Genomic DNA, 16737 nt, shown 5'->3' with positions numbered 1-16737 from the left:
GCTTTCCCAGAACCCCCCAGCGGATTCCTGCATTTCTCTCTTTAGCCATGATTGTGTTGTAGGGCATAATTGAAAAGGAAATTACTTCTTATCCAAGTCCCTTGAGTCATGATAATGGGATCTGAGTTTTTCTCTAGATTTGATTACGCAGTAAAGGAACTCCCTCTTACAAAGCAGTTCAGGGCTATAGTGGTTTAAAAATATTATTGGCCAGGCGTGGTGGCTTATGCCTGGAAGACTGAGGTGAGAGGCTCACTTGAAGCCAAGAGTTTGAGACCTGCCTGGGCACATAGAGAAAGACATCTCTATTAAAAAAAAAAAAAAAAAGAACCAGGCGCGGTGGCTCAAGCCTGTAATCCCAGCACTTTGGGAGGCTGCGGCGGGTGGATCACGAGGTCGAGAGATCGAGACCATCCTGGTCAACATGGTGAAACCCCGTCTCTACTAAAAATACAAAAAATTAGCTGGGTGGCCGGGCGCAGTGGCTCAAGCCTGTAATCCCAGCATTTTGGGAGGCCGAGGCGGGTGGATCACGAGGTCGAGAGATCAAGACCATCCTGGTCAACATGGTGAAACCCCGTCTCTACTAAAAATACAAAAAACTAGCTGGGCGTGGTGGTGCGTGCCTGTAATCCCAGCTACTCAGGAGGCTGAGGCAGGATATTTGCCTGAACCTAGGAGGTGGAGGTTGCGGTGAGCCGAGATCGCGCCATTGCACTCCAGCCTGGGTAACAAGAGTGAAACTCCGTCTAAAATTTAAAAAAAAAAAAAAATGCTGGGCATGGTGGCAAGCACCTGTAATCCCAGCTACAGGAACTACATTCTGGGGAGGGTGAGAAGGGAGTGTTGCATGACTCTTGGGGTGTTGCTTTTCTGGCCAGAAAACTCTGTGTCTGGTGGCACCTTTCCCCAAGTTTTGCTTAGGCCCTCTAGGGTCATTTTGCCCACTCCGCCTGGCAGATTGCACTCAGCCCATGCTATCAACCTGTATCCCATGTCTGCCAAGGGCAAGCCAGGCGTGGAGCAGCGAGGAGGTGTGTGAGCAAGCGAGTGTGGGGTCTGGCCACTGTGCACAGTCAGGCATGCTGGCTGCTGCAGTGGGGCGGGCAGTTCCAGGTGCTGGCACCAGCACCAGCTCTCCATGAGGCTGCGGCTGGACCAGGCACACCACAAGCACCTTCCACAGCTGCCACTGGAAAATGCAGTGGCACCTGAAAACTTGGTGACTCCAGGAACTGCCAGGCCCCAAAGAGGGAGTCACAGCCCTGACTTAGGGAGCTCCCAGGTCTGGGATCCCCGAAGGGCCACAGCTCTTCACCCACAATGTGGTTAGTAAGGGGCATGTTTCAGCCCTGTTGATGTCACAGCTGTTTCAGCCCTGCCACTCGGCAGGTCCCAAGTTCTTGTCCTGCATCCAGGAAGAATGAGGCACGTGGACAAGTGCAGGGTGAACAAGGTGAAGAGGAGCTTTACTGAGTGACAGAAGAGCTCCAAGGAGGCACTGGAGTGGGTAGCTCCACTCTGTAGCTGGTTATCCCTGCATCCACTCTGCTCTAGCTGAGCCCAGGGGTTTTATGGGCCTCAGCGGGGAGGAAGTGTGCACTGAGTGGCCCATGGGCGGCCGTGGGCAGGCCCAGAAAAGGCACCACAAGTTCCCACCCTGGTCAGTGGAAATGGCAGCCTGGCCCCCAACCTTCAGGCCCTCCCTGGTCTGAAGGTAGGGGCTTCACCAGGACCTGTCCCCTTCCACTCAGGAACCTGTCTGCCTCCACTGCCATTCATGGTGCCCAGGCTATAGGTGCCAAGAGGCGCCTGCAGGCCAGCACCAAGCTGCCCTCAGCCTCCCATTGGCTTATGCTTATTGGCACCCAAAGTCTGAAGGCTGCTGAGGCAGCAAGGAACTGGTGTGTTAGCACTGCCTCAAGCATGTGCACCCCAACCAGATGCAATGGCACCCAGGCTTGGCCCTGACTTTGCCCGGAGATCGGAACAGGTGCCAATAGTAGGGAGAAGCCAGGCTGTGTGAGCAGGCACTTCCAAGCCTGTGAGGGCTGGACGGGCCTTCCCAGGCCCCCAAGAATGCAGGGATGCCTCGGTCCACAGCTGCAGCCGTGCCCAAGATGGGGAGGGGGGCAAGACTCCTGCCTGCTCTGTGGAGTGTGAGGCCACAACGTGGGCAGCTGCAGCTGCACCTGGGGAGCTCCTGCCCCAAAACTCGAAAAGGGCAGGGCTCTCACTTGTCTCTGGCTCCCACGGGCTCTGTGCAGTGTGTAGTCCTGGCCGTGCCTCCCTGCTGCCTGCTGCAGCCAGTGTGACGGCAGTGGCCACTCCAGAAGGGCTACTGCTGCCATCAGGAGAATCCCTTGAGTCCAGGAGTTCAAGCTTGCAGTGAGCTACCATTATGCCGCTGCACTTCAGCCTGGTTACAGAGCAAGAAATAATAATAAATAAAAATATTATCTATAAATTGTTTGACATGCCTTCAAAAAAAATGCTTCCTTCCCTTGGCTGCAGCCATGATAAAAAAGGAAACAGGCTGGGCGCGGTGGCTCAAGCCTGTAATCCCAGCACTTTGGGAGGCCGAGGCAGGTGGATCACAAGGTCAAGAGATCGAGACCATCCTGGTCAACATGGTGAAACCTCATCTCTACTAAAGGTGCAAAAAATTAGCTGGGCATGGTGGCGCGTGCCTGTAATCCCAGCTACTCCGGAGGCTGAGGCAGGAGAATTGCCTGAACCCAGGAGGCGGAGGTTGCGGTGAGCCAAGATCGCACCATTGCACTCCAGCCTGGGTAACAAGAGTGAAACTCCGTCTCAAAAAAAAAAGGAAACAAAATGATACCTAATTTCTCTCCTCTTTTGGGTGGGCCAGATTTAATGACCTGCTTTTAATTAAAATATGGCAGAAGTGTGAGACTTTCAAGATGAGGTCATAAAAAACATTGAAGCTTTTATTTAGTTTCATCTTGCATCACTTGCTCTGGGGAAAACTAGCTGCCATGTCATGAGGACACTCAAGCAGCTCTGTGGTGAGACCCAGGTGGCAAGGAACTGAGGCCCCTTGCCAACGGCCAGTGCTGACTTTCCAGCCCCAGCCAGACATTCAGATTCTGCAGCCCCAGCTGACGTCTTCACTATAACCTGAAGAGCGCGCTGCCAGAACTACCCAGCTAAGCTACTCCAGAATTCCTTACCCACAGAAGCTATGTGAGATAATTTATTATGTGAAATAATAAATGTTTATTGTCAGCTGGTACTGGTGGCACATGCCTGTAATCCCAGCACTTTGGGAGGCCAGGGAGGTCCGATCACCTGAGGTTGGGAGTTTGAGACCAGCCTGACCAACATGGAGAAACCCCGTCTCTACTAAAAATACAGAATCAGCTGGATGTGGTGGCACATGCCTGTAATCCCAGCTACTCAGGAGGCTGAGGCAGGAGAGTCATTTGAACCTGGGAGGCGGAAGTTGTGGTGAGCCGAGATCATGCCATTGCACTCCAGCCTGGGCAACAAGAGTGAAACTCCATCTCAAAAAAAAAGTTTATTATAATTTGAAGTAACTAAATTTTGAGGTCATTTGTTACACAGCAATATATAATATATTAGGGCTCCTCAGGTCTTGAGAGAAGCCTGGAACCAGGGTTATATGCTCACCTGCATCCACGTGGATGAGTGCCTCTTTGTTCTCCTGGATGGAGTTTTCCTACTGGAATAATGGTTCCACTCCCTCTGCTCCCCAGGGACATGCCTTCCATTGGGCTGGGTGCCTCAGCTGACGGGTCTTGTATACCTAAATTTAGTATATGAAATGTAGTGTCTACTAAAAATACAAAAACTAGCAGGTGTGGTGGCATATGCACCATCTGATAGGTCTTGTATTCCTGTAAAGGAGGACAGAGCCGCTGGCTCCACTTACAAGCAGCAGGAGCCTGACGGCCACCATGCCACCTTCCTTCCCAGACAACACAGGCCGGTTCCAGGGCGTTGCTTGTCTACCCAAGGGGCAAGAAGATCACCAACTAGTCTAGGCTGTTTGGGGACTCTCTGGTTCTTCTTTAACATTAATAGAGATAGGGTCTCCCTGTGTTGCCCAGGCTGATCTCAAACTCCTGGGCTCAAGCAGTCCTCCCACCTCGGCCTCCCAAAGTGCTGGAATTACAGGTGTGAGCCTCTATGCCTGGCCTCTGGCTCTTTTCTGACTCCTGAAATGGGGTTCTCTCCAAACCTTTACATGGTGTGTACATTAATAACTGTGGGTTCTCTTTGTGGATTTAGGAATTGTTCTTTTTTTTTTTTCTGAGACGGAGTCTGGCTGTCACCCAGGCTAGAGTGCAGTGGTACAACAGCTCACTGCAACCTCCACCTCCTGGGTTCAAGCAATTCTCCTGCCTCAGCCTCCCAAGTAGCTGGGATTACAGGCGCCTGCCACCATGCCCAGCTAATTTTTTTGTATTTTTAGTAGAGACGGGGTTTCACTATATTGGCCAGGCTGGTCTTGAACTCCTGACCTTGTGATCCACCCAGCTCAGCCTCCCAAAGTGCGGGGATTACAGGCCTGAGCGAATTGTTCATTTTTACCACAAACAGAATGGTAGTAAGAGAGAGAGATGCTTGCCCATTTCTAAAGTGTCAGCAGCAATTTTAAGACATTAAATAACACCTTCCGTAAGCTCTGGAGACTGGAAAGTGCTGCAGAGCCTAGTCCCATCCTCTAAAACCCAGTTTCTCCCCACGTATGCCGGCCACCATTCTTTTTTTTTTTTTTTTTTTTTTTTTTTAGCTGGAGTCTCGCTAGGTCACACAGGCTGAAGTGCGGTGGCGAGATCTTGGCTCACTGCAACTCTCCCTACTGGGTTCAAGCGATTTTCCTGCCTCAGCCTCCTGAGTAACTGGAATTACAGGTGTGCACCACCACGCCCAGCTAATTTTTGTATTTTTAGTAGAGATGGGGTTTCACCATGTTGGTCAGGCTGGTCTTGAACTCCTGACCTCGTGATCTGCCTGCCTCAGCCTCCCAAAGTGCTGGGATTACAGGCATGAGTCACCGCACTGGCCTCTTTTCTTAAAAAATAAATAAATAAAATTAAAAATCTTAACGCTTTATGGGACACTTCATAAATTTTAGTGTCATCCTTGAGCAGAGGCCATGCTAATCTTCTTTGTATTGTTCCAATTTTAGTATATGTGCTGCTGAAACAAGCAGAAAAGGCCACCATTCTTTTTCTTTTTTGTGACAGAGTCTTGCTCTGTCACCTAGGCTGGAGTGCAGTGGTGGGATCTCGGCACACAGCAACCTCCGCCTCCTGGGTTCAAGCAATTCTCCTGCCTCACCTTTCTGAGTAGCTGAAATTACAGGTGTGCGCCACCACACCCTGCTAATTTTTGTACTTTTAGTAGACACGGGGTTTTACCATGTTGGCCAAGATGGTCTCGATCACCTGACCTCACGTGATCCACCCGCATCAGCCTCCCACAGTGTTGGGATTACAAGCGTGAGCTACCTCCCTTGGCCAGCTGCCACCATGTTTATAGCAGATTAAGAGATGTTCCAGTTTGGGAGGACTTTGAGGGGACCTCCCATCCCTCCCAAAGTGCTGGGATTACAGGGGTGAGCCACCGTTCCCGGCCCTCAGCTCTAATTCTAGCCTAGGGTTTATATTCAGTCCTCAAGTAGACATGGGATACCTGGAATTCTAAGACATCCTGGACAAGCTCCACAAACAGCTGATAACCACCCTTGAGCCAGAAATAGCTGTACAGTAGCTTTACTATTGTATAATTCAACGTTATTTCTGTATAATTCAAGGTTTGCTAGCCTCCTTCATCTGCAGTAGTGAAATCCAGTTTCAGTGAAGCTGGTTTCCTCGGCACTAAGTGATGCCTGCATTCTCCAGCACACGCCGCCCTGCCTCAGGAGGCACGTGAGCTTTGTCATCTACCCACACCACGACCCTTGACTCGGCCTCACAGCCTCTCTGCTGCTTCATCCTCTCCCTTGTTCTCACCTGTCAGATTCCTTCATGTCTGAAGGTCCTCTGACCTCCCAGTCCTTGTCAGCCTTGAGCAAGTAGGAAATGCTGGGGCAGGAAAAACAGACTGATGAGGGCTGTCGCTGTGCCCGTGTTGTGCAGCACGCAGGGTCTCGGCACAAACTTGTTCTCTAGGAGCACACGCTGCATCTGAACTTGTAATGTTTATTTTTTTTGAGATGGAGTTTCGCTCTTGTCACCCAGGCTGGAGAGCAGGGGTGCGATCTTGGTGCTCTACAACCTCCCCTTTCTGGGTTCAGGTGGTCCTTTTGCCTCAGCCTCCTGAGTAGCTGGGATTACAGGTGTCCACCACCACACCCAGCTAATTTTTTTATTTTTAATAGAGACAGGGTTTCACTATATTGGTCAGGCTGGTCTTGAACTCCTGACCTCAGGTGATCCACCCACCTCAACCTCCCAAAGTCCTGGGATTACAGGTGCCTGCCACCACACTTGGATAATTTTTGTATTTTTTTCATTTACTTATTTTTTCCTTTACTGTCATCTCTAAATGCCCATGAATTTTGTATTTTTATTTATTTTTTTAAAGTTATGTTTATTGAAGTATGATTTTACATTCAGTAAAATTCATCCTGTTAGGATTTGATAAATGCATAATCATACCATAATCAAGATGCAGAACCAACTGTACAGTCACTCTAATGATTCCCTCCTGTCCATTTGCAATCAACCCCTTTTTGATCCCAAGGAACTCACTGACCTGTTTTTCTGTCAAAAGTGTCAAATTTAGGCCGGGCGCGGTGGCTCAAGCCTGTAATCCCAGCACTTTGGGAGGCCGAGGCGGGTGGCTCACAAGGTCAAGAGATCGAGACCATCCTGGTCAACATGGTGAAACCCCGTCTCTACTAAAAATACAAAAAAGTAGCTGGGCATGGTGGCACATGCCTGTAATCCAGGCTACTCAGGAGGCTGAGGCAGGAGAATTGCCTGAACCCAGGAGGCGGAGGTTGCGGTGAGCCGAGATTGCGCCATTGCACTCCAGCCTGGGTAACAAGAGCAAAACTGTCTCAAAAAAAAAAAAAAAAAAAAAAAAAAAAAGTCAAATTTAATCACTAAAATGATCTACAGTACTATGGAAAAATGTATAAGCACATAAAATACACAAACCAATATTTTTTAAAAGTGAGATACTTTAAAAAGTTTATTTCTTTTTTTCTTTTTTCTTTTAAAGATGGGGTTTCACCAGGATGGCCAGGCTGGTCTTGAACTCCTGACCTCAGGTGATCCACCCACCTCAGCCTCCCAAAGTGCTAGGATTACAGGCATGAGCCACCACGCCCAGCCTTAAAAAGTGTCTTTAGCATACCAACAAAAAATGAAGGTAGCATTGCATTTTACTATAGATGTGCAAATATTCATCAAAATCCACCATTGTCATATGTATGGCTCAACAGTAATGTTTAAGAATATACTAGGAAGGCATGGTGGCTCACGCCTGTAATCCCAGCACTTTGGGGCGCCGAGGTCCGCCGATCACCTGAGGTTAGGAGTTTGAGACCAGCCTGGCCAGCATAGTAAAAGCCCATCTCTACAAACATTAGCCTATAATCCCAGCTACTTGGGAGGCTGAGGCGGGAGAATCACTTGAATCTGGAAGGCGGAGGTTGCAGTAAGTCGAGATTGTGCCACTGCATTCCAGCCTGGGCACTAGCAAGACTTGAACAAAACAAAAATGTGTAAAAATACAAAGTTAGCTGGGTGTGGTGGTGCGTGCCTGTAATCCCAGCTGCTCGGGAACCTGAGGCAGGAGAATGATATCAAGAGGCAGAGGGTGCAGTGAGCTGAGATTGCACCATAGTACTTCAGCCTGGGAGACAAGAGTGGAGCCTTAAAAAAAAAAAAAAGACTCATAAACTACAAAAAAGAAAAAAGTATACTTTTTGTTTGTTTGTTTGTTTTGTGTGTGTGTGTGTGTGTTTTTTTTTTTGGAGAAGGAGTTTCGCTCTTGTTACCCAGGCTGGAGTCCAATGGCGCGATCTCGGCTCACCGCAACCTCTGCCTCCTGGGTTCAGGCAATTCTCCTGCCTCAGTCTCCTGAGTAGCTGGGATTACAGGCACGTGCCACTATGCTCAGCTAATTTTTTTTTTTTCCTTTTTTTGGGGGGGGACGGAGTTTCGCTCTTGTTATCCAGGCTGGAGTGCAATGGCGCGATCTCCGCTCACCGCAACCTCCGCCTCCTGGGTTCAGGCAATTCTCCTGCCTCAGCCTCCTGAGTAGCTGGGATTACAGGCACGAGCCACCATGCCCAGCTAATTTTTTGTATTTTTAGTAGAGACGGGGTTTCACCATGTTGACCAGGATGGTCTCCATCTCTTGACCTCGTGATCCACCAGCCTCAGCCTCCCAAAGTGCTGGGATTACAGGCGTGAGCTACCTACCACGCCCAGCCCCCCCCAAAAAAAGTATACTGTAAAATAACAATCGTAACCATCTTTTTTTTTTTTTTGAGACAGAGTTTCACTCTTGTTACCCAGGCTGGAGTGCAATCGCGCGATCTCTGCTCACCGCAACTTCCAGCTCCCGGGTTCAAGCAATTCTCCTGCCTCAGCCTCCTGAGTAGCTGGGACTACAGGCATGCGCCACCATGCCCAGCTAATTTTTGTATTTTAGTAGAGACGGGGTTTCACCATGTTGACCAGGATGGTCTCGATCTCTTGACCTCGTGATCCACCCACCTCGGCCTCCCAAAGTGCTGGGATTACAAGCGTGAGCCACCGCGCCCAGCCAATCGTAACCATCTTTAGAGTTAAGTCATTTTTTTTTTTTTTTTAAAGATGGTGTTTCACCATATTGGTCAGGCTGGTCTTGAACTCCCGACCTCAGGTTATCTGCCCGCCTTGGCCTCCAAAGTGCTTGGATTACAGGCGGGAGCCACCACGCCCAGCCTAAGTCATATCTTTGTTGAGTATATGAACCATGATTAAGGTATTGCTCTTGGTATTAACACTGTCAAGTTACAGACCACAGCTGGTTCATAGAAAAACTGCTTTAAATAATGAAACTGAATTCCATAAAAATTTCCTACAGGATCAACTCAACTGTAAGGCAGAGACACAAAACAGTCAGGCATTCTTATAGATGGTTGGGGCCCTCTCAAAATTCACCCTTGCTACCACTGTGAAGAGAACCACCAAAAAAAGCAACCTCTATTCTGTAGATGGTAAACGTAACATATCCAAATATGTCTCATCTACTTGAAAAGTTTCACTGATTCTTTCAAGGGCCAGACCTTAAGTTCATCAGCATCTTGAAACTCCACCACGCCCAGTCATGTGCCGCGGCTGAAAAGCAATTTTTGTATTTTTAAGAGAAGGGGGTTTCACCATATTGGTCAGACTGGTCTTTTTTTTTTTTTTTTGGAGACAGAGTTTCGCTCTTGTTGCCCAGGCTGGAGTGCAATGGCGCGATCTCGGCTCACCGCAACCTCCGCCCCCTGGGTTCAGGCAATTCTCCTGCCTCAGCCTCCTGAGTAGCTGGTATTACAGGCGTGCACCACCATGCCCAGCTAATTTTTTTGTATTTTTAGTAGAGACAGGATTTCACCATGTTGACCAGGTTGGTCTCGATCTCTTGACCTCGTGATCCACCCGCCTCCCAAAGTGCTGGGATTACAGGCTTGAGCCACTGCGCCCGGCCAGACTGGTCTTGAACTCCTGACCTCAGGTGATCCACCCACCTCAACCTCCCAAAGTGCTGATTTCTGCTCATGGAACCACCTTTGCAAAAAACCTAATCAACTCTATTTTGCTTCTTCCTTTAAGCTGTCTTTGTTCCTTCCTGGGCGTGAGCTGAACTAACTTTGGGAGGAACTTACGTTTATGGTTTTTTGTTTTTTGAGACAGAGTCTCACTCTATCACCAAGCTAGAGTGCATAGCACAATCTCGGCTCACTGCAACCTCCGCCTCCAGGATTCGAGCGATTCTCCTGCCTCAGGCTCCCGAGTAGCTGGGACAACAGGTGTGTGCCACCACACCCAGCTATTTTTTTTTGTATTTTTAGTATAGATGGGGTTTCACCATGTTGGCCAAGCTGGTCTCAATCTCTTGACCTCATGATCTGCCCGCCTCAGCCTCCCAAAGTTCTGGGAATTACAAGCGTGAGCCACTGGGCCGGCCTGTGGTTTATAGTTTAAAACAAAGATGATAACAGCCCTTTCCCAAAGCAAACCTCCTTCTTGCCTGGGGACTGGATGGCCTTTGTAGGACTAATGAATTAGCCACAGATAAGAAAGTATGGTTTAGGAGTCATGCAGCTAGAGGCTATAAGATGCTGCCCCTCCCTAAACTGCTCCTAAGATCAGAGCTTGAGATATTTTGCAGACCCTTTACTTGGTGGAGCAGCTGCACCTCTGGATCAATAAACTGGCTCACCTGATCTGTGGCCCCGACCCAAGAACTGACTCAGCACAAGAAGACAGCGTCAATTCCCTATGATTTTGTCTCTAGCCCAGCCAATCAGCACTCTCAACTCACTGGCCTTCCCTCACTCACCAAATTAGTCTTAAAAACTCTGATCCTGGAACGCTGAGGGAGACTGATTTGAGTAATAATAATAGTCAGGACTCCCACACAGCAGGCCCTGTGTAAGATACACTCTCTATTGCAATCCCCCTATGTCGATGAATTGGCTCTGTCTAGGCATCAGGCAAGGGGAATCCAGTGGGTGGCTACGCTTACCCTGCACCCAACCTACTTTTACTGGGGTCACCCAAGACCTCAAAGTTGCTGATTGCTCTAGACGCTTATTCATCTTCTCAGTACATTGCGGCATGGGGCTCACTCCCTCCTCAGAAGCCTCCCTGTCAGCTTCCACAGCGGCAAACTCTGCTGACCTTCCTCCCTGCCTCCTCCTCTCCTTGAAGCTTTATCTGCACAGGGACTCCATTTGTCCTGAGGCTTGCTCAGGTCCCGCTGCCTTTTCTCTCTGTAGGACAGGTAATCTTACCATAGCCCCAGCTTCACCCAGCAGAAATAAATGTGATTTACAATCCCAAGTGTTATATAACTACACTTGGCTGGGTGCCGTGACCCACGCCTACAACCCCGGCACTTTGGGAGGCCAAAGCAGGTAGATCACCTGAGGTCAGGAGTTCAAGACCTGCCCGGCCTACATGGTGAAACCCTCAAGATGACGACTTCAGAGTCCTGCAGTAAGTATTAGCCCAGCAGGCTCCCATTTCACACACTGGTCCTAAGGTTACTTACCCGACATCTCCACACAGTCCTAGGAAACATATTTGTAGTCTTCCCGCAGTCTATCTTGAATGCCACACAAAACTCCCTTTCCTTTCTAGGCTAAAGCTGCCATAGGGCTTTGGCAGTCTCTGGATTGTATTCAGGTTCGCCTTGGGCACTACTGGTTTTGATGTGGTTGTGGCTTGTCACCCTCGTATCCTCAAGAGTGGTCCAGAGCCCCACAGAGTCATGGCAGTGGTCAACAGAACTCCACAGGCCCTTTCCATCTGGGTCCTTTCTCTGAATTTCTTTTAATAGGCCCATATACTGCTGGAATAGAGGTGTCCTGTGGAGTCTAGGGTGGTTGGGGCTGCAAAGGAACACAGAACATAAGTGGTCAAGTCCTTGATAATAAGAAAGCAAGAGACAAGTAAGAAACCTCTCGGGGCTGGAATGCAGTTATGGAATCCCAGCTGGATAACCATGTTGATATGGCCCGAGTCCCAGGATCTGGTGGACTGTGGAATTGTAGCTCTAGGGTTCATCTTGATCCTCAAAAGAGATTCAGGGCAATTGAAGCCTTATTGCAAAGTTGTATTTAGTTTCGCTAGTTTCTATCTCATCACAACTTTGGAGGAGGTAGAGAGATGTGGTTTGTAATTTATATGCATGTTTGGAAAACTGTCCCGTAAAACATGAACATTAGTCTTGGTTTAGATGTGAGACTTTTTCTGGGGAGAAATGCATCCCTGGAGTAGTTCTGAGTGTAGTAACGCCTGTCTTTCTCAGGGGTCGCCTCAGGCTACCCAGAGAATAAGCATAACCCAACTCAGACCTGGCAGATGGCTTCTAACGCGCCAGTTCTCTCTTCTAGGGAGCTTCTATCAGGCTCCTTCGCCCAACTGTGCCCCTCAGGAAGATGCCCAGGCTCCAGTGGGCAGATGGAGGAAGGAGGGACCTGGGAACCACCAGTCACCCACCTCAGTGGAGGCTGAATACACAGAATCAGGAAGCACAGAAACCACATCCATATCATCATGAAACTGCAGGACCCCAAGCATGAAGAGAAGATCTTAAATGCATCCAAGGGAAAAGCACAAATCATAGAGAGCAGACGCTGTGCCGGCCACAGTGGAGCTGGGAGCCGTGCGGTACAGGCAGTGTGACTTGGACTCTTCACCGTCAGCTTAGAATCAGGTGTTGAAATAGATGGTTGTTCAAGAATCTACTCATGGTAAAGGCATTTCCAGATGGGAGACAGAATTGATCACAACAGGAGACTCAGGAGAGTGAGACTCCAGGGACTCAGGGAAGATCGTTCTTCCAGCAGAAGGAAGTGGCCCTGGAGAAAGAGTGAGTCTGAGATGGGCAGATGGACAGGCGGCCATTGAAGTGCAGGCCGCAGAAAGCAGCGTGGCTCTAAAGCTCTGTTAACTGGCAACCTTGGTTGTCTGGGTTGTGGGGAGAAAAATTAAAGCCCTCGCCGACACCACACAGCAAATAAGCTCTGAGTGTTTTAAATCCTAGAAGATGCCATGGGAAAGCATCTTCATGACCTCTGGAGATGAAAGGGCTTCTTTAATGAGATCCTAGAAGCCCAAACAGGAAAGGAAAACATTAAGAAATTCAGATCAAGTATGGTGGCTCACGCCTGTAATCCAAGAACTTTGGGAGACCAAGTTGAGTGGATCACTTGAGCCTAGGAGTTCAAGACCAACAAGACAAAACTCCATCTCTACTGAAAAAGTACAAAAATTATCCAGGGATGGTGTCATGTGCCTGTAGTCCCAGCTACTTGGGAACCTGAGGAGGGAGGATCACTTCAACCCGGGAGGAAGAGGCTGCAGTGAGCTGACATTGGGCCACTGCAATCCAGCCTGGGTGACAGAGTGAGACCCTGTCTCAAAAAATAATAATAATAAAAATAAATTAGCCAGCTGGGCACGGTGGCTCACATCTGTAATCCTAGCACTTTGGGAGGCCGAGCCAGGTAGATTGCAAGCTCAGGAGATCGAGATCAGCCTGGCCAACATGATGAAACCCTGTCTCTACTAAAAATACAAAAATTGGCCAGGCGCGGTGGCTCAAGCCTGTAATCCCAGCACTTTGGGAGGCCGAGGCAGGTGGATCATGAGGTCAAGAGATCGAGACTATCCTGGTCAACATGGTGAAACCCTGTGTCTACTAAAAATACAAAAAAAGAAAAAAAAAAAATTAGCTTGACATGGTGGTGCGTGCCTGTAATCCCAGCTATTCAGGAGGCTCAGGCAGGAGAATTGCCTGAAGCCAGGAGGCAGAGGTTGCGGTGAGCCGAGATTGCGCCATTGCACTCCAGCCTGGGTAACAAGAGCGAAACTCTGTCTCAAAAAAAAAAAAAAGTACAAAAAAAAATACAAAAATTAGCCGGGCCTGGTGGCGGGCACCTGTCATCCCAGCTACTCAGGAGGCTGAGGCAGGAGAATTGCTTGAGCCCAGGAGGCGGAGGTTGCGGTGAGCCAAGATTGCGCCATTGCACTCCAGCCTGGGTAACAAGAGCGAAACTCCGTCTCAAAAACAACAAAAAGAACCTGTTCATGTAACTAAACACCACCTGCTCCCCAAAACCTGTTGAAATAAAAAATATTTTAAAAATTGAAAAATAAAAAATAATAATTAAAATATCGCATTCTTACATTGACTACATCTTTAGATAATTTTTTAACTATTTTGAGTTAAATAAATATATCATTGAAATTAATTTAACTTGTTTCTCTTTACAGTTTTAATGAGACTATTAGAAAATTTAAGCCTGGGTAACTTAGTGAGCCCTCATCTCTACAAAACAATTTAAAACTTAGGCTGAGTGCAGTGGCTTATGCCTATAATCCCAGCACTTTGGGAGCCCAAGGCAGACAGATCACTTGAGCCCAGGAGTTCAAGACTAGCCTAGGAAATAGAGAGAAACCTCATCTCTACAAAAAATACAAAAATTAGCTGGGCTTTGTGGCACATGCCTGTAGTCCCAGTTACTCAGGAGGCTGAGATGGGAGAATTGCTTAAGCCAAGGAAACTGAGGCTACAGTGAGCCATGATTATGCCACTGCACTCCAGCCTGGTCAACAGTAAGACTCTGTCTCAAAAGTCAGAAAAAAATTAAGGCTGGGCATGGTGGCTCACACCTGTAATCCAAACACTTTGGAGGCCAAGACGGGCGGATCATCTGAGGTCGGGAGTTCAAGACCAGCCTGACCAACATGGTGAAACCCTTTCTTAAAAAAAAAAAAAAAGCCGGGCGCAGTGGCTCAAGCCTGTAATACCAGCACTTTGGGAGGCCGAGGCGGGTGGATCACGAGGTTGAGAGATCGAGACCATCCTGGTCAACATGGTGAAACCCCGTCTCTACTAAAAGTGCAAAAAATTAGCTGGGCATGGTGGCACGTGCCTGTAATCCCAGCTACTCAGGAGGCTGAGGCAGGAGAATTGCCTGAGCCCAGGAGGCGGAGGTTGCGGTGGGCTGAGATCTCGCCATTGCACTCCAGCCTGGGTAACAAGGGCGAAACTCCGTCTCAAAAAAAAAAAAAAAAAAAAAATTAAAATGGCACGTCTGGATCACATTGTGGCTCACCTGCTTTTATTGGACTGGACTGGACTAGAGTTACTCATAGCTGTGCACTCCATATGTGGTGATGGGGTGTGCTAATCTGACAGATGGACTGGTGCAGCTTTTCCCAGTTTTAAAATTTGATTGAACTACATTTTTTAAATTGTACTTTAGGTTCTGGGGTACATGTGCAGATCATGCAGGATTGTTGCATAGGTACACACACGGTAATGTGGTTTGCTGCCTCTATCCCCCCTGCCTTTTTTTTTTCTGAGATGGAGTGTTGCTGTCACCCAGTCGCCCAGGCTGGAATGCAGTGGTGTGACCTCAGCTCACTGCAACCTCCACCTCCCAGATTCAAGCGATTCTCATGCCTGTCTCCTGAGTAGCTGGGATTACAGGTGCCCACCACCACACCCAGCTAATTTTTGTATTTTTATTAGAGATGGGGTCTTGCCATGTTGGCCTGGCTGGTCTCAAACTCCTGGCCACAAGTGATCTGCCCACCCCAGCCTCCCAAAGTGCTGGGATTACAGGCATGAGCCACCGTGTCCCACCTGATGGCAATGAATTTTTTTTTTTTTTTGAGACTGAGTTTCTCTCTCGTTACCCAGGCCGGAGTGCAATGGCGCGATCTCGGCTCACCGCAACCTCCGCCTCCTGGGTTCAGGCAATTCTCCTGCCTCAGCCTCCTGAGTAGCTGGGATTACAGGCTTGTGCCACCATGCCCAGCTAATTTTTAGTATTTTTAGTAGAGACAGGGTTTCACCATGTTGACCAGGATGGTCTCGATCTCTTGACCTCGTGATCCACCCGCCTCGGCCTCCCAAAGTGCTGGGATTACAGGCTTGAGCCACCGCGCCCGGCCGGCAATGAATTTTTAACAATTAAGGATCCTAACATCTTAAGAGATGGAGACTCTCTGATACTAGGCTGCTCTTGGTGCAGATGCTACTAGAGGAAAGGTGAGGATCATCTCTGTCTTTCCAGAAATCTCAGTCTCCAAAGTTTTGTAAGTGTTTCATTTCACTACTATTAAATCATGTAGTGATTTAATACCAATTCTAAGTACCAAATTCATAGATATAATTTCTGTCTGAATAAACTGGTTCTGCCTCTTTTAATTTCTGGTGATATTAAGGCCCATGTATATCCCTATGTTGAACTGATTTTGAAATCACCAAAACTTTCACCTAATAGGGATGGTTTTGTCTCCAGTAATTGCATTTTTGGCATCATGGTCCATGAAAGGAGAGTCAGGAGACAGTAACCACAGTAATTTAATTTGAACGGGGACAGTTTAAAGATGTATTGGCTGTTTGAAGAGAAGTAACTACTGCAAGGGCATCGAAGAGAACTCAGAAGAACATCCCAGGCGGAGGGACGCGGTTCACAGAAGTCCTGATCCGGAAGGGAAGGGAGCCCCGGAAGCTGGGATGCGAATCTCCTTCGAGAGGGTGTGACTGCAGCTGCCAGATGGCAGAGAAGTTCACTGGGTTGCCCAGCTGGAGCTCACGCACAGCCCACAGCTGAGGCCAGCAGGCAGGAAACATGGGCCAAGACGGGCAAGCAGCGTCCTGGGCAACTGAGGCCGGCAGGCAGAGGCTGGAGGGCAGGAACCACTGCCACGGCCAAAGAAAGCAGCCCTCCAGCACCCCCTGCTGATGAGAGTTAGCATCGTGCCAGCTGGCAGAGGAGGGCCATGAGGCGTGGATTTCAGTGACAAAAGGCACACTCCTTTAAAGGTGAGGGGTCTGCTGTTTTGCTTTTGGGATATTTTTAGCAGGTCCATAAAAGACTTTTCTTTTTCTTTTTTTTTTTTTCTTTTTGAGACAGAATTTCACTCTTGTTACCCAGGCTGGAGTGCAATGGCGCGATCTTGGCTCACTGCAACCTCCGCCTCCTGGGTTCAGGCAATTCTCCTGCCTCAG

General features: G+C 48.6%; 1 non-coding gene and 1 pseudogene across 1 annotated transcript; one reads left to right on the top strand and one right to left on the bottom strand.

Moving 5' to 3' along the window:
* Window positions 1-13886, top strand: part of LOC120360850 (uncharacterized) — a 31712-nt pseudogene extending 17826 nt beyond the window's left edge.
* Window positions 5097-5203, bottom strand: LOC120360869 (U6 spliceosomal RNA). Its single transcript, XR_005577270.1, has one exon. It is a non-coding gene; the product is annotated as a U6 spliceosomal RNA (small nuclear RNA).
* Window positions 13887-16737: the final 2851 nt, after the last annotated feature.

This window comes from Saimiri boliviensis, chromosome 9, assembly GCF_048565385.1.
Source record: "Saimiri boliviensis isolate mSaiBol1 chromosome 9, mSaiBol1.pri, whole genome shotgun sequence".
Classification (NCBI taxonomy): domain Eukaryota; kingdom Metazoa; phylum Chordata; class Mammalia; order Primates; family Cebidae; genus Saimiri; species Saimiri boliviensis.
This window is presented reverse-complemented; position numbering and strand designations above follow the sequence as displayed.